A 22,484-nucleotide genomic window follows, 5' to 3' on the forward strand; every position below is an offset into this window, starting at 1 on the left:
ATAGTGCTGCTATGAATGTGTAGAAAGTTTTATGTGGACATATGTTGTCATTTCTTTTGGGCATGTACCTAAGAGTAGAATTTCTGGGTCATATGGTAATTTTATGCACAACTGTTTGAGGATCTATCAAAATGTATTCCATAGTGGCTGCACTATTTTGCATTCCAATGAGCAGTGTACGAGGGTTCAATTGCTCTACATTCTCACCAACAATTGTTATTATTTAACTTTTTGATTATAGCCATCCTCATGAGTGGGAAATGGAATCTTATTGTGGTTTGCCTGGCCATACTCTATGTCTCTGATTAGAGAATTTAATCCATTTACATTTAAAGTAATTATTGATAGGTAAGCATTTATTATTGCCATTTTTTTAATTGTTTTTTGACATTTTATAGTGCTTTTGTTCTTTTCTTCCTCTCTTGATGTCTTCTTTTGTGATTTGATTTGTTCATAGTATTATGCTTTGATTCCTTTATTTTTGTCTTTTGTGTGTCTACTACTGCAGCACTATTTACAATAGCCACAAATTGGAGACAACACAAATGTCCCTCAATTAATGAAGGAATACAGAGACTGTGGCATATTTTTGTCATAAAATATTATTCAGCCATGAAAAGGAATGAAGTATTGATATATACTATACCATGTATGGCTCTTGAAGACATTATGCTAAGTGAAAGAAGCTAGAAACATAAATCCACATATTCTACAATGCCATTTATTCACAATGTCCAGAATAGGCAAATGTATACACATAAAATGTATGTAAGTAGTTGCTTAGGGCTGTGGAAATGGGAGAATAGGAGAATGATAATTAAATTACTAATTAAAGGGGTTTTATTTTAAGGTGATGAAAATGTTCTAAAATTGACTATGATGGTGATTGCTAATTTCTGTGAATATAATAAAAGTAAAGAAAACTGTGGGTGAATTATATCTCAATGAAGCTATTTTTTTTTAAAAAAAACTAATGGGAATTATGTTTCATAAATTTTGTTGTTGATGAGGCACAATCAAAAAATTTTGAGACCACTTATTAGATGATTTTGATGGACAGATATATTAAAAATATATCCTAATTCTTGATATTTGTATCGTTCTTTACAAGTTATAAAGTCACCTCACCTATAACTTCTTGTTTATGAATCAGCACAAGTTCTGGGAAAGAAGAGTGAAACTCCACAGATCAAACCAGTTCTAATCTTGTTATATAGAAAAAATAAACTCTTCAGATACAGTCTAAACAATATAATGCCTATTCACTTTCACTCTTTAATTTTCTTCACTAAATTCCAATCTTCTTCAAGTATTTGTAGATACTTGGCAGACTTGTCAGCCATTCAATATATTTGTTATATCATTTAATAGTTGGGCTTTTTTTTCGTCTATTCCTTGAATGACATGCATAATTTGTGAACAAGACTATCTTAGAACAGGAGTTGGTAAACTTTTTCTGTAAAGAGCCAAATAGTAAATATTTTAGGCTTTGCAGCCATATCTCTGTCTCAACTACTCAATGCTGCTGGTATAGCACAAAAGCAGCCACGAATAATCTGTTACTAAGTAAGCATGACCAAGTTCCAATAAGCTTTAATATGAACCCTGAAATTTGAATTTCACATAATTTTGAAATTAAAATTACTCAGGATAACTTTATTCTTTTGTTTGTTTGTTTGTTTTCAACCACTTAAAAACATAAAAGCATTCTTAGATTGTGACCTCATGAAAACAGGCGGCTGTCTGGATTCGACCCATGGCCCTTAATTTGCTGGTCCCATCTTTGACTATGACTGAATAGAGATATTACTAAGGAAAATTTCTAAATAATCATTATCCTTTAAAAGCATATTTCTATTTGTCAAGTATAGGGCTCATGGTGGGAATGGGGAGGTGGTAAAAGCTCAGAAAGTTACCAAAAGCTTTGCACTTGTGGTTTTAACACTTAAAACCTCTCAAATCTAATTATGTACAATTAAAATTAATTCTATCATTGACTAAGAATATAAATACAAACAAACAAACAATCCCCTAAGCTGCTTAGTAATCTGCTTGGCAAGCTTGTAAATTAAAAATTGATTTTCATTCTCTTCACCTGAGTAAATTTTAGAGTCACCGTAATCTTAAAAACTAGATGCCAGGGGAGAAATCACCCAACCATTCCCAGGGGCCTAGATGAAAAACTTTCTTTCTTTCCTTCCTTCCTTCCTTTCTCTCTCCCTCTTTCATTGATCATTTATAACCTTACACTTGTAATCACTGTGTTAATTTCCAGTACACAGGCTGTGGCTAACATAAAAATAACCGGTTGAAGAAAAGTGAAAAAGCCAACCTACCAAATTATAGTCCTACCTATTTCCATAACAGTTTGACTGGATTTTCAAAAATGAACTAACGCTAATCATCATTGTTCTTATATTCAGCTGGGGCCCAAACATGCTTTTTGTTTCTGCCTATACTTCTGGTAGTTTTGCTTCTAGTTGAAAAAACACATTCCTTTCTTTATTTAGTCATATGTTTTGATGACTTAAAAATCAACACAGATTTTCTAATTAACATGTATCCCCAGCTTTAAGCGTACATACCTAGATCAGATGCTGAAAGGTGAAGTATGCCTTTCTGATAGTTTTAGCACTGTGATCGTGTGAGGGACATCCAGAGACTGCAAGAATCTAGAGGAAAGACATTTTTAATAAACTGAATATAACTGTTTCCTTCACTGTTCTGGTTATTTTAAGTAAGATACAAACTCCATATGCTTTTATTTAGCACAAAAGGAGTAGATGCCACTCGCAATAGGAAAAAATATTAAAACTAGAAGAAATTTGTACCTTTTCCAAACAGAATTCAATATAGCAACAAGAAGGCAAACCACACTGACATAACTGGGCAGCAATTGGGTTATGAATAATGCCCTATTTGCTTCTACTGAGGGACCCAAATACACTTGCATTCATTTGAATGAAAATACCTATGCCTCTTTTCCATAGGTTTACCGAAGCATATTTTCGCTTTTCTGGTATCATTATCCTTTTCTATCTTTCCTAATTTTTTCTCTAGGCCTTTTGGACAAATTTAGAACAGAATGTGTTGTAACCATGGTGAGTCAGGGGTATAATCAACATAAAATGAGTTATCAGGATGATTTAAAAAATGTTTGTGATAATCTCTTTGGTGTATTGTGATATCTTTATGAGAATGGTTAATGATATTTTAAAGCTAAATGACCCCTGGTGGGGAAAAATGCAAAATAAACGTTTTATGGGTACAAGTATATGAATTAGACTGGAGCTTTTCTGGGCTTTAGAAAAGCTAACAGGGAATACTGAATTATGAATTTCTTCCCTAGGCAAGAAAAGCTCTAATTTTAGGAATTTCTATAAGAAAACCACAACTTTACATTATTTTCAGTCTGAAGTCAAAATATTCTTCTGACTGTTGGTTTAAAAGCTTATATAATGTTCCTAAAGTCAACAGATACCAAGCTCAGGGATGTTGCACACATTTAACGTAGATACATCGTAAGTTCTCCAACACTGGCAAAGATGCAAATAGGCATACATTTAAGAAGTTAATTGAAACAGGATCTCCAACTGTTCTAGAGAGCCAGAATATAAGGAAAAAAAAAAAAACAGTCTTTGAGTTATGGACATCTAATACAGAAGTGCTTGGGTAATGATGTCCTATATGTGTTCTCTCTCACCCCATGTGTTTGAGTCTTTTACAGTTGATAGCTCTGGTATATACTTCAAAGTTCTATTAGTAACTTAAGGGAAACATAAGCATTTCATGATGGTCTAAAATCATCATCAAGAGTTCTCAAACTTTTCTTAAAGCAGGAAACTGTATTCTCAAACAAAATTATGTGTGGAATTCCCAGAGTAGAAAGTAGATTTTTAAAAGTAAGAGTTTACTTAATCAAACACACAAGCAAGCAAGATAGATTCTCTAAATCAGAAGTCTCAGGAGTTCAAGGCTACAGTGAGCTCTGATGGAGCCATTGCACATATTTTCTCCCATTCGGTAGGTTGTCTGTTCACTCTGTTGATTACTTCTTTTGCTGTGCAGAAGCCTTTTAATTTAATTAAGTCCCATTTATTTTTGTCATTGCTGGATTTGCCTTTGGAGTCTTAGTCATAAATTTTTTGCCTAGGCTGATGGCTAGAAGAGTTTTTCCTATATTTTCCTCTAGATTTTTTATGGTTTCATGCCTTAAAATCTTTTATCCATCTTGAATTAATTTTTGTATATGGCAAGAGATAGGAGTCCTGTTTCATTCTTCTGCATGTGGCTATCCAATTTCCCCAGCACCATTTATTGAATAGAACTTCCTTTCCCCAGTATATGTTGCTATCTGATTTGCCAAAGATCAGTTGGTCATAACTATATGGTTTTATTTCTGAGTTCTCTACTCTGTTCCATTGCTCTGTCACTGTTTTTATACCAGTACCATGTTGTCTTGTTTATTATAGCTTTCAATATAATTTGAAATCAAGTAATGGGATGCCTTTAGATTTGTTCTTTTTGCTTGGGATGGCTTTGGCTATTCAGCCTCTTCTTTGGTTCCAAAGGAAGCTTAGGATTACTTTTTTCTAGATCTCTGAAATATGATGTTGGTATTTTGATGGGGATTGCATTAAAGCTATAAATCATTTTGGGCAAATGGACATTTTAACAATGTTGATTCTACCATTCCATGAGCAAGGGATGTTTTTCCATTTGTTTGTGTCATTTCTGATTTCTTTAATCAGTATTTTCTAGTTCTTCTTGTAGAGATCTTTCACCTCCTTGGTTAAGTATATTTCTAGGTATTTTATTTTCTTTGTAGCAATTGTGAATGGTATTGAGTCCTTGATTTGACTCTCAGCCTGACTGTTATTAGTATATAGAAATGCTACTGACTTGTGTACATTGATTTTATAACCTGAGACTTTACCAAATTTATTTATCAATTCTAAGAGTCTTTTAGTGGAGTCTTTATTTTTTTCCAGATACAAGATCATATCATCAGCATACAGGGGTGGTTTGACATCCTCTTTCTTGATTTGGATGCCCCTTATTTCTTTCTCTTGCCTGACTTCTCTGGCTAGGACTTCCAATACTATGTTGAATACAAGGGGTGACATTGGGCACCATTGTCGTGTTTCAGTTCTTAGGGGGAATGCTTTCAACTTTTCCCTGTTCAGTATGATGTTGGCTGTGGGTTTGTCATGTATGGCTTTTATAATTTTGGGGTATGTTCCTTCTCTGCCTAGTTTGTTTTTTCAACTAGAAGCAAAACTACCAGAAGTATAGGCAGAAACAAAAAGCATGCACGTGCCTAGTTTGTCTGACAGACATATTTGTGCTACAGCCCTGCAATGAAATGGATGCCTCAGATGAATAATGAGATTATATTTGGCACATTCACTCAAAATCATTTGAAAAAAAATCTACTAGGGCAAACTCTAGGATGTCAATCAAAAGTTCTAAAACATGTATTAACTCAATCAAGACTGATTTTCATTAATTAGTGTGAATAATATCCCTACTCCCCCCAACCCTGCCCCCGTAATCAACTGTTTCAAACAGTTCAAGTTAAATTCCACTTTGAGGAAATGGTTGTTTTGTAAACAATCAGCTTGATTTCCATTTTGGAAAACAGTTTGAGATTTTTTTTAAAAAGTTATATGATCCAGCTGTCCTACTCCTAAGGTATCCCAAGATAATTGAAAGACTAGATCCATACAAAGACTTGTACATAAATGTTCACAGCAGCTTTACTTGTAGTGAGCTACAAATGAGAGAAAAACCAAATGTCGATCAGCAGGTGGATGGATAAACAAATTGTAGGCTATCCATATAATGGACACTACTCAGTGATATAAAGAACTATTTATACACAATAACAACATGGACGAATCTCAAATTAATTGTGCTGAATGAAAGAATCTAGACAAAAAAGAGTATATACTGTAATATTCTATTTATATAAAATTCTAGAAAGTGCAAAGTGATCTGTAGAAAGCATATGAGGGGTCACCTGTGGAGTAGGGGAATGGGAAGTATTAATAAATTACACAGAGGCATTGAGAAAACTTTGGGGGGTGATGGCTATGTCATTATCTCAATTGTGGTGATGGTTTCATGAGTGTACATGTATCAAAACTCATCAAATTGGTACACTGTAAATATGTGCCATTTATTAATTAGCCCTCAATAAAGCCGTAAGAAAAGCATTAGACTAAATACTGTTTTTACATGATTTTTAGCCATAAATTAATCACAAAAAGGAATAAGTGTGCTAAATATATTTAACATTGTTACAGCAAAAATGACTTGCACTTTCCTACTTTTTGAGACTCTTTCTAATTAATTTTAATCAGCAGTGGAGCTTGTTTTACTTTCCTGTAGCTCAGTGGGTAGAGCACTGTAATTTTGGATATTAGACTGCTTTCTCTGTGTTTCATGTTAATTAAATCTATTCATGTTGCAACTGATATCTGTCTACTTGAATTTTTCATTGAAATAGGCCTTGGAATAGAAGCCAGTTATCTATGGCTGTGAGAGAAGAGATACCTATCCTCACTTAAATATGGCATTTTGTTTGCCAAAAGAGCAGTTTGGATGCATGCTGCACTCATTTGCATGCCCATTTATCAAATGTGATAAATCCGTGAGAGCACTTTGTAAATTGTAAAATACTGGAGAGGTAAAAATTGTTACTGCTACTGCTCTGCTATTAATTAATTAGGGTGGTAATGGGTGATTGTTAATTCATTTGAACAATACAATTAGCTAATTTAAAAGGCCCTAATTCCAAAGTCAACCAATACACTAATAATAAAGTTAACAAGAAGCTCCATATGAGTAAATGAAGTATGTTCTCCATAGGAACACCCCCAAGATGGGTGCACACAGCACTGCTTTTTTCTGCTCTCACAGAATTGTAATCTTTATATATACACAGGTTTGGCAGCCCCAGGGATTATTAAGATGGTAAGTAAATAATAAAATTTTAGGTGCATGCTAGGGATTTTGCATGTCAAATAAAACTCTGGTCAATGAGTATCATAAGCACTTAACATGAGGTCCAATAAATCTCTATGAAATAACCCCTCTCCCACTTTTCCAAATGTTAGAATTATCTTGAAACAAAGATAGCTCACAATCTCCTCTTCTGGAGAATCCTATGTTAGCTTCTTTTTTACCACCTATATTTTAACCTTCTCTGTTTTGTTCCCTAACCTCCTTTCTTTAATTCCCTTTGGTCTGCTCTGTTCTTCTACTACCAGTAACAAAAGTTCAATTTTCTGTTCCTCATTCTCTTCTCAGGATTTTTCTTTCCTGTCAGTGATAATCAATGTCAATCAAATCCTTATAAAACCCCTTCTTTCCAATAATTTTTTTTCAGAGCAATGCCACAGTGAAGGGCTTGCTAAGATTTGCAGTTTTCCTTGCTCAGCTTGAGCACATCATAGACACAAGCATCTCTGAGTGTTTGTATGATAGATTCTACTTCACACGTTCCAAAGGATTTGAAATGAAACAGTGTTTTTCTATCTCTCAGCTGGGACCTTAAAAACCTGCAATATCATTGACTCAAGCCTGTCTTTCATTTCTGAGGCTGGAGAAGGTCTGGGATTATCTCTCTTGGGCCTGGATTTCCAATCTCAATGCACCATATAATGGATTTTTTAAAAAGATGGTCACTAGAATACAAATTAACTAATAGAAGCCTATAGACCCAAATTTGTAAACAATGCATATATTAGAGTTCTCCAGAGAATCAGAACCAATAGAAGATACATGCTCCTGGCTCGCGTGATTATGGAGACTGAGAAAGCCCATGATCTGCTTTCTACAAGCTGGAGACTTGGGAAAGCTGGCATTGTAGCTCCAAGGTTTGAGAGCCACAGAGGCAATGGTTCAGATTCCAGTCTGGGTCTAAAGGCTTGAGAACAAGGAGCACCAAACGCAAGAGCAGATCAATGTCCCAGCTCAAGCAGTCAGACAGAGTTAATGAAACCTTCCTCAGCCTTTTTGTTCTATCCAGGCCCTCAGTGGATTGGATGAGGCCCACCCACATGAGGCGGGGCCATGTGCATCATTCGAAGCTAATTTCTTTTAGAAACATTCTCATGGGCACACCAAGAAATAATGTTTAACCAACAATTTGGGCATCTTATGACCCAGTCAAGCTGACAAATAAAATTAACCATCATGATGTCATATGGTGATATAAGTGCTGGTTTGGATTTTAAATAGCATGAATGTTGGGACGGAACAAAGAATATAATAACTGGGTCACATAGTAGCAACTAGTAAGAACCACAATTCCCTGTTAGCCTCATAAAAAGGGACACCCTCTGCCATAACCTCTTTGGAGCACCAATAGGCTCTTTGGCCAGCCATGAACACTAATCTGTCTGCTAACTATAGAGGTCACTCTGACTGAAAAAAGTATAACCCGGGATCCTAGGGACCTCCAGGCCACTTAGCACAGACCAAATGCCACCAGCTAGAGATACTGCAGGATACCCCTCCTGCTGAGGAACTCTTCCACCCCCTCCTGGGGCCATAGGAGGAAATAGCAAAACATGTTTGCAATTGTGTACATGACTGCTCTTAGTTGTAAGGTACAGTCAAAAGGTAAAATATCCAAAGGGATAGCCCATGGCCACCATCAATACTGTCTATAAACCAATCCATATCCTTCTGATTTTCCTTCAAAATATTTATTTCATTAATTCTTATTAGTGGTATCCAGCTCAAGCCTTGGTTTTGTCATGTGCAGATTCTATAGTTATCACATCTTGAAGGCCTGCCACATGACAGGCACATGTCACCTACATTAGTATTAATGTTCACAGCAACATTGTAACTCAATAATAAAGCTATTTGATGGGTGAGGAATGTACTGGAAAGCTGTTGGATTTTTTGGCTGGCACACCTTCCTCTCCCTCATCTTCTTTTGGGACATTCTTCTTTCCCCACCTCATTCCTGGGATACCAACCATGATATCCTTATTCCTCCTCCGAGGCGTATTTAGGTCAACCTCCAGCTACAGTGATGTCCCAGCGGTGACATTACACCAACAATCACACAACAACAACAGCAGCTTTGTGCTGGGAGCAATTCCAAACACTTTAAATATTTTATGTCATTTAATCCTTACAAGTCTATGACTTAAGTCCTGTTATTTTTCCCATTTATCAGATGAGGAGACAGAGGCACAGAGAGGTTAAGGAACTTGCCTGAGGTTATAAGCCACTCAGAACTTCAGCTGTGGAAAGAGCCTTTGTCTCTCTGATGACAAAGGTAGGAAGAGGTGAGCACAAAGTTACCAGTAGTCACGTCCCTTACTCCATCATGAAAACTGCCACCACATTCCTCAAAGAAGAAAAGAGAACTCTGGCAGGTTTTAAATCTCTTGTTCAATTTCTTGAGTTCCCCCAGCTATCTGGGTTCATGTTTTCCCGAGGCTTGGTTGGTCAGCTTTGTGAGCCACTGGAGTAATCAGACAAGAAATTTCTTGTTTTCTTTTAAAATCTAGATTGAGTTGAGAGATTCAATCACTTGACGGCAAAAGATTTCTGGTTAATACAAGGAAAAGGAGGCTCAGAGAGGCTAGACGGTCGAAGTGGGAGTTACTGCCAGGCTTTTCTGATTCCAAAGGGCCTCTGTGTTCCACTTAACCACACCTCTTCCTCAGCAGCCTCCTCTGCCACTGTCCCAGAATCTTGCCCTTCAGTTCCTTCTGTTTATCCCTGCCAGTTAGATTCTCAGCACTCTCAATTTCTCTGATGGTTTTCCACATTTCCTGATGCAAACCCAAACTTCTCGGCATAGTTTTCAACACCCTCCAAATCAGGCCTCACTTAAATTTGAAAACTTCCCCACCAACCCCCACCCAACATAAACCTAGACCAATTCATGTCATTCATACCTCTGTGATTTCATTACTCAAGTCCTTTCAAATGACTAAAACCTGATCCATTCAAGACTCAGTTCAGCAGATTCTCACTACTCTAATCATCATTCATTTCTTTAACAGTATTGGAACTACTTTGTCGGGAAACCAATTTACTAAGGCGAGTGGAACCAGAATATTTATCTTCACATCTCCATACACTTTCATTTCATTTGTTACCTATTTCATAAAAGTATTGCTAATTGGGAAGTGTAAAATGGAGGTTGTAGGGGGGAAAAAAAGGAACCAAATTGTAGAATAGATTCCATTTTAAGTAATTGTGAAACTGATTTCCTTTTATACTTTTATCTTTTAGTTAAATGCCTCAAGTTTGTCAGTGACAAACACACCAGAATTCAGATAACAATCTGTCTGAATGGGAAAAAACAAGGATTATGATTAACTTCAAGCATATCTTTCCTAGCTGAGCTATAATCCCTTTCCTGCAAGGAGTTCAAAGCCCTTCCTCTGCGTGAAATGTGCAGCTCCCCAGCAGTGGTCTTCAGAGAGGCTGGGCTTGCATTCCTCCCTTGCAAAGCCCTTCACCCTTTAGCATGCTCTGGAATACTGTAATCCTATTAAGTAGAAAATCACAAAGCCCACTGACGCCCCTGTTGTTCCTGAAAATGCTGTTTGTATCTCATTTTTTCTAGAACCTTGGAAGATACGTTATAATTTTTGGTTTAAGTAAAAGCTGTTTGAGCCCTTGACTTGGAAATCTTTATATGGAACTTAAAGATCCTCCACTTTTACTAGTTAATACTCCTACAAGCCTTGTTTAGCTTGTTCTGTAATTACCATCATGTCCAAATGTGATTTATAAAAGGCAAATCAATCAAACATTTAGGAGACAATGCAGGAAATATTTTCATGCCTTCAGGATATGAAACTGACTTTAACAGACACAAAAAGTGCTAACAATAAAGAAAAAAATTGACAACTTTGACTTTATTAATATTAAAAACTTATGTTTATCAAATGACACCATTTAGACAATAAAGAAGTAAACACAACTGGGAGGAGATATTTGTACATATATAACTATAAATAAATAAGAAAAAAAAAACAATTTTTAAAAAATGATGAGCAAAAGCCTTGAACCAGCATTGCACAAAAGAGGAAATCCAAATGAACAGCAGAATTTGTGAAAAGTGATGAATTTCATTAGTAATCAAGGAAATGCAAATAAAAACACAATAAGATACCACTAATTTCCTCCCAAAACAGTTAAAATTCAAGACTCAACATATTATATTTGTAGAACTAGAACTCTCATACATCACCGATGGAAGCATAAATTGCTATCACTGTCAGGTTTTGGGGTCTGAAATGTCCATTCTTTTTAAAAAATTATTGACATTGGCAATTAGAAAATCATTAGATTTCTCAGAACATTTTCAATAGAGTAATTTGGCTAAAAGGCAGATTTAAAGTTTTTATATAAGATGGAAGTGAAAAATAAATGCAGGCAGTTGCTGTATAAATGTTGAAAACATTGGAGCAACTAGTAATAGTTCACCCAAATATAAACTATAAAGCATATTTGTTTATGTGCACACTAGACTTGCTGATTCCTCAATCTTTAATTTAGCTTTAGTGCAAATCTTTACAAAGATGCTCTCATTTCTATTTTTTAAATTAAGCATAGTAACCCATAAATTCAATGAACATCCATATCCTACCCTATCTACAGAATTGAGAAGCATTTTCAGTTTTGAGTTATAAATGGCCAATCATAGAGGAAAAATAGTTTGATTTGAATTAATAGTATATTTGGCTTGAAAATTTGTTTTTAAAATAATAAATATTGAGAGATGAGTTTTAATTATCAATGCACCGTTTATCTCAAGTTCTAATAGCAATATATCTTCTGCATTCCTATTCTATTTTTCACATTCTGAATAAGATGATTCAGTAATACCTACTGTAATTAAAAACTTAATATAAATATAGGAAGTATACTCCACTATAAAAATTAATGCAGAGGCAAATGGTATAAAATAAATTTTCATTCAAGAAAGTAATTAATAAGAACTTTATTGTCGGTGTTCATAAGTCTGATTTTCTCATTAGAATAACTATCCAGTCTTCTTCCATTTTGGAACTTGCTTACTTTCTTTTTATATAACACAAAGCCATTATCATTTAATTAAAACCATTCCATTAAATAGCTGACCTTTCACTTCATAAAACTTGGTACTAAGTTTGATTCAAATTCCAAGTCACAATCATTCTCAGCTGAAGGCAAAAGAATATTCCGGGAGAGGCTCTAAACCACTCTCTGCATGAAGGTTCCCTGCCTAAATCAGTCCCTGGGACTTTGCATTTCATTAGAAATGATGCCCCCTGGGAGGGATTACTGCAACTCAAACTCACAAATTTGATGAAGACTGTTAAGTCCCGTGGTCATAAAGCCATTAAAGAAATATTTTAAAATATTCAGTTTTGAATTCCACAGAATCATAATTTATGAAAGTATTCTCAAAATAAAAGTCATAGTTAAATGTACAGAAAAGGTGACTTAAGATAAGACCCCAGACAGAGAAGGGTAAATAAGTACTATTTGACCATGAGATTCCATTTCCCTGATGGCCTGGCTAAGTATGGATGAAGGGACTTGCAGAGTAATGTCCTCAAAGAAACCAGTATCTCTGATCTAGACATGTAAGAGAGGAGATAAAATAAAACCTTACAAAAAAAAAATCATTGAGGGTTTGGATTGTCTAAACATGAAAGAGATTGGGGCATTCCTTGAGAACCAAAAGTAGTTTAAAGATGAAAAAATAAATTAGGGCTTTAGGGTAGGTACTAAAAGAGTGTAATTTGTCATCTCAGAAGGAATAAGATTTCAGACCAAGCAAGGCAAACAGTACAGCAGAAGTTTTTGTTAAAGAAATAATTAATAGGTTTTTCTGTTTTCTCGGTTAAATTAACCTTTTCATCTTCCATTTGGGAATTTATTTATTTTTGTACACACACAGAATTGTCATCATTTATTTGAAAGTAAAAATAGGTTTGACTACGTGGGTTTCTTTTGTTGTTGTTGTTGTTTTTGTCACTGATTTAAAGCTCATAGGCTTGACTATGTATGGATGATAGTAAAAAGTAAAAATAGATTGGAATATTTATGGCTCTTAAGCCCACAAGGAATCTAGGGACTTTTGGGCGTGTCACCTCACCCTAACTTCCTTTCTCCATACCAGCCCCTTCTTAACACCCTTCAGTGGCCTCCTACTCCTCTTGTAATACAATCCCAAATTCCACAAGACCCCGATGTATCTACCTCTCTGAGATCACATCACACCACACTCTGCCTGCTTTGCTCTTCATGTGCCTTCTTTCAGTTCCTCAAATCATCCTGCTGAGCACGGCATCTTTGCACATACTCTCCCCTCTCCCCAAAACACCCTCCTTCCTACCCCACAATCTTCCTTCCTCAAATTAATTCAGCACAAACATTGCTCCTCTGGGAAGCCTTGACCACCCCAGCAAGCAGGTCGGGTTCTTTTGGTCCTCACCTTCATAGCACTGTGCTCACTCAGGCCATAAATGTGCATTTATTTGTGTAACTATTTGACTTGTGGTCTCTTCTACTAGATTTTAAGCTACATGAGAGCAGAAATTACATCTGGTTTGACTTACCACTTTATACCCTGCAACTAAGATAGTGCCTGGTAGATCCCAGGCACATAAAAATTACTTGATAAATTAAGAAAAGAACCAATTCCTTTGCCGTCAATGTCAAAGGCAAAATCCTGGGCTGGAGACCAGAGGTTTGAGCTTCTTGCACTTGCACGTTTTTCCAGATAACCAGATACGGGGCTGAAAGAAATCTGAGCAGGGCTACCTTCTGCAGGTTTGCATTTCTGCAAAGATCTACCAGTCCTGATAAATGCGTACGTAGCCTTCTATACAACTCCTTCTCCTCACGTTTATAGGTGCCCCCAGAATGTTTGCCTGGTAACATGTGGCTGACCTTGGATTACTGTTCCTCTCCTCTCAAAGATAACACAGAGCGATGCTGCCCACAAACGACACATGCTGTGAATCTTTCTCTAGTGGTATTGGAAGAAGGCAGGTAATGAGAAAGTAATGCTTTTGCGTGTTTCTCTTTTCTAGTTTCATTATACCTCAGACTGTGCATCTAAAAACATGGGTACAGAGCTTGGTTCCAAGCAAGCAACAGAGAAGAAAGACCACCATCAATATAAAGAAGAATCAGTAGTTTGTTTTTCACAGGAAATGGGATTAGTAGCCTGTTTGAATGAAAAATGGAATATAATGCAAGTGAAATGGAAATGTGCTTGGTTTAAAAACAATATGCAGAATTTTAATTTTCTATTGCAAAAATCTTGACAGGACATTAGGGATAGAGTTCTGAAAAGATATTAGGTTAAAATAAACATAGCATCTTTTCCTGGTTTAGTAAATAAAATATCATAGTTAACTTTCTTCCATGAAACAGCTCTTTGGGTAAAATGTGTTTTAACAATTCCAGCCTGTACCATTTATGCCTACATTTTAGCACATATACCTAGTAATTTGTAAATACAACATTCATTTTCAAAGAGCAAGGGAAAAATAAACTAGTTGCTAAAAAGCAGAAAAGACACCTATTGAATTTGATGAGAATTTTCCACTTGAATAGTTGGTGTGACTCTATTACTTTAAGTGCATACTAAGGAGACATTAAAACTTTTCTAACCAAACAACAATAGAGACTTAGGTTGCCAAATACTTTTTTCTCTCTGAAGCCCAGAAATTTTATGCAAAATTTTCATTTGAATTTCAGGCAAAATTTCAAAACATTTTGTTTTAAAAAAAATCACTAATCTGTCCCTTCATTCTGTAGGCAAATAAAATGTAAAGACTTCTCTGAGCTTCTGTCTCTATTATCAATAATCGCTGTATCCTTCAGAACGTATCTGCTATAGTTTGGATGTTCATCCCTCAAACCTGTTGTTGAAATTTCATCCCTAGTGTTGAAGGTGCGGCCTAATGCGAAGTATTTGGGTCATGGGGGAAGATCCCTTGTGAATAGCTTGGTTCCCTCCTCTCAGTAATGAGTTCTTATTCTGTTAGTTCCTGGGAGAGCTGGTTGTTAAAATGAGCCTGGCACCCCCCCTCTCTCCCTCTTGCTTCCTGTCTCTCTCCATGTTATCTTTAAACACGCTGACTTCCCTTCACCTTCCATCGCGAATAGAAGGAAACTGAAGCCCCCTCCAGAAGCAGATGCTGATGCCTTGCTTCTTGTACAGCCTGCAGAACCACGAGCCAGATAAACCTCTTTTCTTTATAAATTACCCAGTCTCAGGTATTCCTTTATAGCAACACTGAACAGACTAATAGAGTATCTGAAACTTTGTCACCCAGTTCATCAATCAGGTTGTAGATATACATAATTTGTATTTACTTTCTTCTCTCACCAGACCATAAGCCCTCTAAGGGCAGGGATTATTTTATTTATGACTGTATTCCTGTATTCAAGGCCAGGCACATAGCACACAGGCACTATACCTTTTTGTTTAGTCGATGCACACACAAGTTGTTCATAGAGGAAAAAATATTATGTGATTTAGGAAAAAAATTTTTTTTATATCTTTTGGAGAGGAACAATACATAAGTATTTAATATTTAGCAGTTTTCCTTTTGAGTCAAACCAAGTGCATAAAATTCTTCCTTTGCAGTTCTGGAGATTAAAAAATTAACCCTTCTAAAATATGGACATAGGAAGATGTGTTTCTGATCTCCTTGAGTCTCTGAGAAAACTGCTGAGATCTGACAGCTCCCAGAGAATCCACTTTCCACAAAAAGATTGTTCTGCGTGCCCAAACTCTATCACACATGTCATAAGCAAAGTAGTAGGATCTACATGCACAGTGACTACAGACCTAAAGTCTCTCATATTACAACACACACTAGTTTATTCTGAGACATACCTCAATGCATGAAAAGTGATAGATAAGATTTAATGTAGTTTTTATTTCTTCCAACAAAGTTTGTAAACATTAATCATTCACCTCCCAAAATAAAATACTTCCAAATAGAGGATTCTCCAAGTTTTTGATGAACTGTTAAGACTTATTTTAATTAGCAAAATTATATAAATAATTATGTACATATGCTAATGTCAATAAAACAACTTCCTAAACACATGAAGCAATTAATGGGCCTTCACTTCCAGGGATGGAAAATGAGGCCAATACCTCCAAACTGAAAAGCGAGGCAAGGGATGTTGGGATGAATTTCAGGAGGAACTGGTGACCACAGAAGCCAGTGAATTTGGGCCCTCTACACAAAGGTTGTAATGGTGCACCAAATTCCTGGAAGGTCTCAGAGACGAGGTTCTGGCCAGAAGAGCTAAAACCAAACCCCTCCTTCTAGCCTCTGAACAGAGACCTCAGTGTAAGATTGAGGCATGTTACAGGTTCTACCTTTACCTCTTGCCAGTGCTGAATGTCCTATTAAACTGGAATCAGAAAGGTGAGAAGTGGGATATCTGAAGCAGAACCCGTGTGAATGGCTTCATGTGTGCAATTCCCCATTCTTCCATCAACTTCCATAGAGCATGGCCTCCAGGAGCAACATTTATGTCTGTGTCATGATGGAGTAAGCCTCCTTTTAAAGACCTAGTTCCAGAAGTTTTCAAGGGCTAATTGGGGGTTTACTAACTAGGCTCCTTTTAATGCCCTTCTAAACTCTGGCTCTTGGCTTCAGGGAGAAGGGAAGTGTTTCACCTCTTCACAGAACAGAAGCTGGCATGACCCTGTCTTCAGGAGGAGGTCATGACACGGTTAGAAATACTGGGCAGCTTTATGGAATAGTCCAGATCCAGAGGGTTCAATTGGTTGCCCAGCTCAAGCCCTTTGTGGGGACAAGGAAACAGCAAGACACACCTATAAGGTTTCGGCCGGGAAATGTACTACAAGAACACTGCTGTCACCTCCTTCCTTTGTCCTGTGGTGCTTGACTGAGATTTGAGGGTACCCAGTGGCAGCCTTCAGTGGGGAGCCAGATGGCCAGGTGAGACAATGGCTCAGAAAAAGGGTCCATTCACCTGGATGAGGAGCTGTAGGTCGTAATGAAAACAGCCATTCCCAGGTGCTTTTTACTCTAGTAGATACACACTCTCAACTGAATATAGTTTCCAAAGACTGGAATGATTCAACACATCACATTCAATATACACCTAAAACTGTTGTTAAAGAGTCACTCATTATTCAAAAACAGTCTGGTACTGGGCAGAGAGCAGATTATAAAACAAAATCCTTGTCCTTGGGGAGCGTATGGCCTGGTAATTGGTAGTTGGGTACAGACTTGAAGGAGCCCGTCCCCCAAGCTGGATGAAAAAAACAACAAAAATAGCAAAGAACTCAGCATTGCCAATAGGAAAGGGTCCAAAACGCAAACATTATGCTTTGAGAAATATCTGAAACCACGACAATTTGGAACAAAATAAAGAAAAATGGCAAGAATCCACGTACTATATAGCCTAGTGGAGTTGACAAAGGAAAACAGAATTATTTTTTCCCCCACCTTTAATGAGGTATAATTGACAAATACAGTTGTATATATTTAAGGTACACAGTGTATTAATTTGATATACATATACACTAAGAAATGATTATCACAATTAATTTACACATCCGTCACTTCACATAGTTAACTGTGTGTGTGTGTGTGTGTGTGTGTGTGTGTGTCTGTGGTGAGAACTCTTAAGATTTGCTCTCTTAACAAATTTCAGTATACAATACAGTATTATTAACTATAGTCAACATGCTGTGCCTTAGATTCCCAGAACTTACCCATCTTATAACTGAAAGTTTGTACCCTTTTATCAACATCTCCCATTTCCCCCACCCCACTGCCCCAGATGACTACCATTCTAATCTCTGTTTCTGTAAGTTGAATTGTTTTAGATTCCACATATAAGTGAAACCATGCAGTATTTGTCTTCCTCTGCCTGGCTTAATTCATTTAGCATATTATCTTCCAGGTCCATCCATTTTGTTGCAAATGACAGAATTTCCCTTTTTATTAAGGCTGAGGAATATTTCACTGTGCATATATACACCATATGTTCTCTACCCATTCGTCCATCAATGGACACTTAGGGTGTTTCTAATGTCTCGGCTATTGTGAATATTGCTACAACGAACATGGGAGTGCAGATATCTCTTCCAGATACTAATTTCATTTCCTTCAGATATATATCCAGAAATGGGATTGCTGGATGAAATGGTAGCTCTATTTCTAATTTTTTGAAGAACCTCTATATTGTTTTCCATAATGGCTGTACCAACTTACATTCTCACCAAGAGTGTGTAAGAATTCTTTTTTCTCCACATCCTTGCCAACATTTTTTATTTCTCTCTTTTTTTTTTTTTTTGAGACAGAGTCTCACTGTGTTGCCCGGGCTACAGTGAGTGCCGTGGCGTTAGCCTAGCTCACAGCAACCTCACACTCCTGGGCTTAAGCGATCCTACTGCCTCAGCCTCCCGAGTAGCTGGGACTACAGGCATGCGCCACCATGCCCGGCTAATTTTTTTCTATATATATTTTTAGCTGCCCAGATCATTTGTTTCTATTTTTAGTAGAGACGGGGTCTCGCTCAGGCTGGTCTCGAACTCCTGACCTCTAGCGATCCACCTGCCTCGGGCTCCCAGAGGGCTAGGATTACAGGCGTGAGCCACCACGCGCGGCCAATTTCTTGCCATTTCGATAACAGCTATCCTATAGATGTATGAGGGGATATCTCATCGCGGTTTTGATTTGCATTTACCTGATAATTAGTGGTGCTGAGCACCTTTTCATATAGCTATCGGCCATTTGTACATCTTCTTTGGAGAAATGTCTATTCAGGTTCTCTGCCCATTTTTAAATCAGATTATTTGTTTGTTTTCTCTGTTGAGTTGCATGACATGTTCCTTATATATTTTGGATATTAACGCCTTCTCAGATATATGGTTTACAAATATTTTCTTCCATTCCCTAGGACTATTTCCTTTGCTGAACAGAGCTATTTAATTTGATGTAGACCAACTTATTTTTCCTTTTGTGTCCTGTGCTTTTGGTGTCATATCAAAAAAATCCTTGCCAAGACCAATGACAAAGAGTTTTTCCCTGTATTTTCTCTTCTAGAGGTTTTTTGGTTTCAGGTCTTACATTTAGGTCTTTAAATCCATTCAAGTTAATTTTTTGTGTGTAGTAAAAGATAGGGGTCCAATTTCACTCTTTTGTATGTAGACATCCAGTTTTCACCATTTATTGAAGATATTATTCTTTCCCCACTGTATATTCTTGGTACCCTTGTCAACTATCAGTTGATCGTATATTCATGGATTTATGGGCTCTCTATTCTGTTCCATTGGTCTGTTTCTGATTCTATGCCAAAACCATACCATTTTAATTACTACAGCTTTGTGATATAATTTGAAATCAGAAAGTGTGATGCCTCTATTTGCTCTTCTTTTTCAAGATTTCTTTGACTATTCAGGGTATTTTGTGGTTCTATAGGAGTTTTAGGATAATTTTTTTCTATTTCTTTAAAAAATGGCGTTGGAATTTTGATGGGGATTGCATTGAATCTATAGATCACTTTGAGTGGTATGGACATTTTAGCAATATTCATTCTTTCAAAGCCTTGAACAAGGGATATCTTTCCATTTATTTGTGTCATCTTCAATTTCTGTCATCAGTGTCATATAGTTTTCAGTATATAGATCATTCATGTCCTTGGTTGAATTTATTCCTAAGCATTTGTTGTTTGTAATGTTATTGTAGATGAGATAGTTTTCTCTATCTCTTTTTCAGATAGTTAGGGTATAAAAATACAACTGGTTTTTATATGTTGATTTTGTACCCTGCAACTTTATTGAATTTGTTTATTGTTTCTACTGTTCTTTGGTGGTGTCATCAGGGTTTTCTAAATATAAGATCATGTCGTCCACAAACAGACACAATTTTACTTTTTTCTTTCTCATTAGGATGCCTTTTATTCTTTTTCTTGCCTGTTGCAATGGCTAGAACTTCCATGTTAAATAGAGTGGCAAGGGTGGGCACCCTTGTCTTGCTCCTGATCTTAGAGGAAAATTTTCAGCTTTTCACCACTGAGTATGATGTTATTTGTGGGTTTGTCATATACGGCCTTTATCATGTTGTTTTTTTGTCATCACATTCCTTCTATACCCAATTTTTAAAGATTTTTATAATTAAAGAATGTTGAATTTTATCAAATGCATTCTCTGCACTTATTAAAATTATCATATGATTTTTATCCACTATTTTTTGAAGTGGTATATTACATTTATTGATTTGGAATGTTGAACCATCCTTATATCCCTGGAATAAATCCCACTTGATCATCATGTATGAACGTTTTAATGGATTATTAAATTCAGTTTGCCACTATCTTGTCAAGAATTTTTACATCTATTCTTATCAGGGATACTGGCCTGTAATTTCCTTTTCTTGAACTGTCCATGTCTGGCTTTGGTATCAGGGTAATGCTGGCCTCATTAAATGAGTTTGGAAGTATTCCCTCCTCTTCAATTTTTTGGAAGAGTCTGAGAATAATTTGCATTAATTCTTCATTAAATGTTTGGTAGAATTTACCAGGGAAGCCATCTGGTCCTGGTCTTTTCTTTGTTGGGTGGTTTTTGATTACTCATTCAATCTCCTTATTCATTATTGGTCTGTTCAGATTTTCTATTTCTTCATCATTCAGTCTTGATAGGTTGTATATTTCTAGGAATTTATCTATTTCTTCTAGGTTATCCAATTTGTTGGTGTATAATTGTTCATAGTAATCTCTTCTGACCCTTTGTATTTGGGTGGTATCAGTTGTAATGCCTCCTCTTTGATTTATAATTTGGTTCATGTGAGTCTTTTCCATTTTTACCTTGGTTAGTCTAGCTAAAGGTTTGTAAATTTCATCTTTTCAAAAAATGAAGTCTTAATTTTGTTTATCTTTTTTATTCTTTTTCTAGTCTGAATTTCATTTATTTTTGCTCTAATCTTTATTATTTCTTTTCTTATGCTAAGTTTGAAATTATTGGTTTTTCTTTTTCTACTTCCTTGAGGTTTAAAATTAGGTTGTTTATTTGAGATCTTCCTTTTTTCTTTTTTTTTTTTTTTTTTTTTTTTTTTTTGAGACAGAGTCTCACTTTGTTGCCCGGGCTAGAGTGAGTGCCGTGGCATCAGCCTAGCTCACAGCAACCTCAGACTCCTGGGCTTAAGCGATCCTACTGCCTCAGCCTCCCGAGTAGCTGGGACTACAGGCATGAGCCACCATGCCCGGCTAATTTTTTTTGTATATATATTTTTAGTTGGCCAGATAATTTCTTTCTATTTTTAGTAGAGACAGGGTCTCACTCTTGCTCAGGCTGGTCTCGAACTCCTGACCTCAAGCGATCCACCCGCCTCGGCCTCCCAGAGCTAGGATTACAGGCGTGAGCCACCGCGCCTGGCCCCTTTTTTCTTAATAAAAGGCATTTATTGCTATATTAAGAACTGCTTTTGCTGCATCCTGTAAGTTTTGATATATTGTTTTTCCATTTTCATTCATCTCAAGGTATTTTTTAATTTCCCTTTTGATTTCTTCATTTACCCATTGGTTTAGAAATGTGTTGCTTAATTTCTACATATTTGTGAGTTTTCCACTTTTCTTCCTGTCATTGATTTCTAGTTTGATATCATTGTGGTCAGGAAAGATATTTGTTATGATTTCAATCTTCTCAAAATTTTTAAGACTTGTTTTGTGGCCTAATATATGATCTTTATTCTGGAGAATGTGTACTCTGCTGCTGTTGGATGGAATATTCTGTGTATGTCTGTTAAATGCATTTGGTCTATAGCATTGTTCAAGTCTCCTCTTTTCTTATTAATTTGCTGTCTGGATGATTTATCCATTGCTGAAAGTAAGGTATTGAAGTCTCCTACTAATATTGTATTACTGTTTATTTCTCACTTCATTTCTATTAATATATGCTTTATATATTTAGGGGCTTCAGTATTGGGTACATATATATTTACAATTATTATATCATCTGGATAAAATGACCCCCTCATCATTATATAATGACCTTTGTCTCTTATAACAGTTTTTGACTTAAAGTCTATTGTGCCTGATATAAGTATAGCCATTCAAACTCTCTTTTGGTTACCATTTGCATGGAAAATCCTTTTCCATCCATTTACTTTCAGTCTATGTGTTTCTTAAAGCTAAAGTGAGTTTCCTATACACACCATGTAGTTGGATCTTGCTTCGTTACCCAATCAGCCACTCTGTACCTTGATTGATGAACTTAATCCTAGTGTTACAGCTCTCTTAGAATTTGTCTAGCAGGTTTTCCAGTCCTCACTGGAAGACCCCTCACCCTAGAATTTATTTAAAAAAAAAAAACAAAAAGAACTTAATCCATTTAATTATTGATAGGTAAATACTTATTGTTGCCATTTTGTTCATTGTTTTCTGACTGCTTTATAGTTCCTCTTTTACTTTCTTCTTGTCTTTAGGAAGCTTCCTTGTAT

At 36.2% G+C, this 22,484-nt stretch overlaps 1 long non-coding RNA gene and 1 other non-coding gene across 3 annotated transcripts in view; one reads left to right on the forward strand and one right to left on the reverse strand.

Moving 5' to 3' along the window:
• The window catches only part of LOC123647592, a 197,872-nt gene that overhangs the window by 89,510 nt on the left and 85,878 nt on the right, over positions 1 to 22,484 (reverse strand). Inside the window, exon 4 of one of the 2 annotated variants that reach the window (XR_006738289.1) lies at positions 2,590 to 2,672. The exons of the other annotated variant lie outside the window; for it this stretch is intronic. This is a non-coding gene — a long non-coding RNA (uncharacterized LOC123647592). Of the gene's footprint in view, positions 1 to 2,589; positions 2,673 to 22,484 lie in introns of those variants that run through there. 2 annotated transcript variants of the gene reach the window in all.
• LOC123647855 lies at positions 22,266 to 22,327 on the forward strand. The gene has a single exon (XR_006738387.1). It is a non-coding gene; the product is annotated as a U7 small nuclear RNA (small nuclear RNA).

The sequence above is a fragment of the Lemur catta genome, chromosome 11 (assembly GCF_020740605.2).
Source record: "Lemur catta isolate mLemCat1 chromosome 11, mLemCat1.pri, whole genome shotgun sequence".
NCBI lineage: Eukaryota > Metazoa > Chordata > Mammalia > Primates > Lemuridae > Lemur > Lemur catta.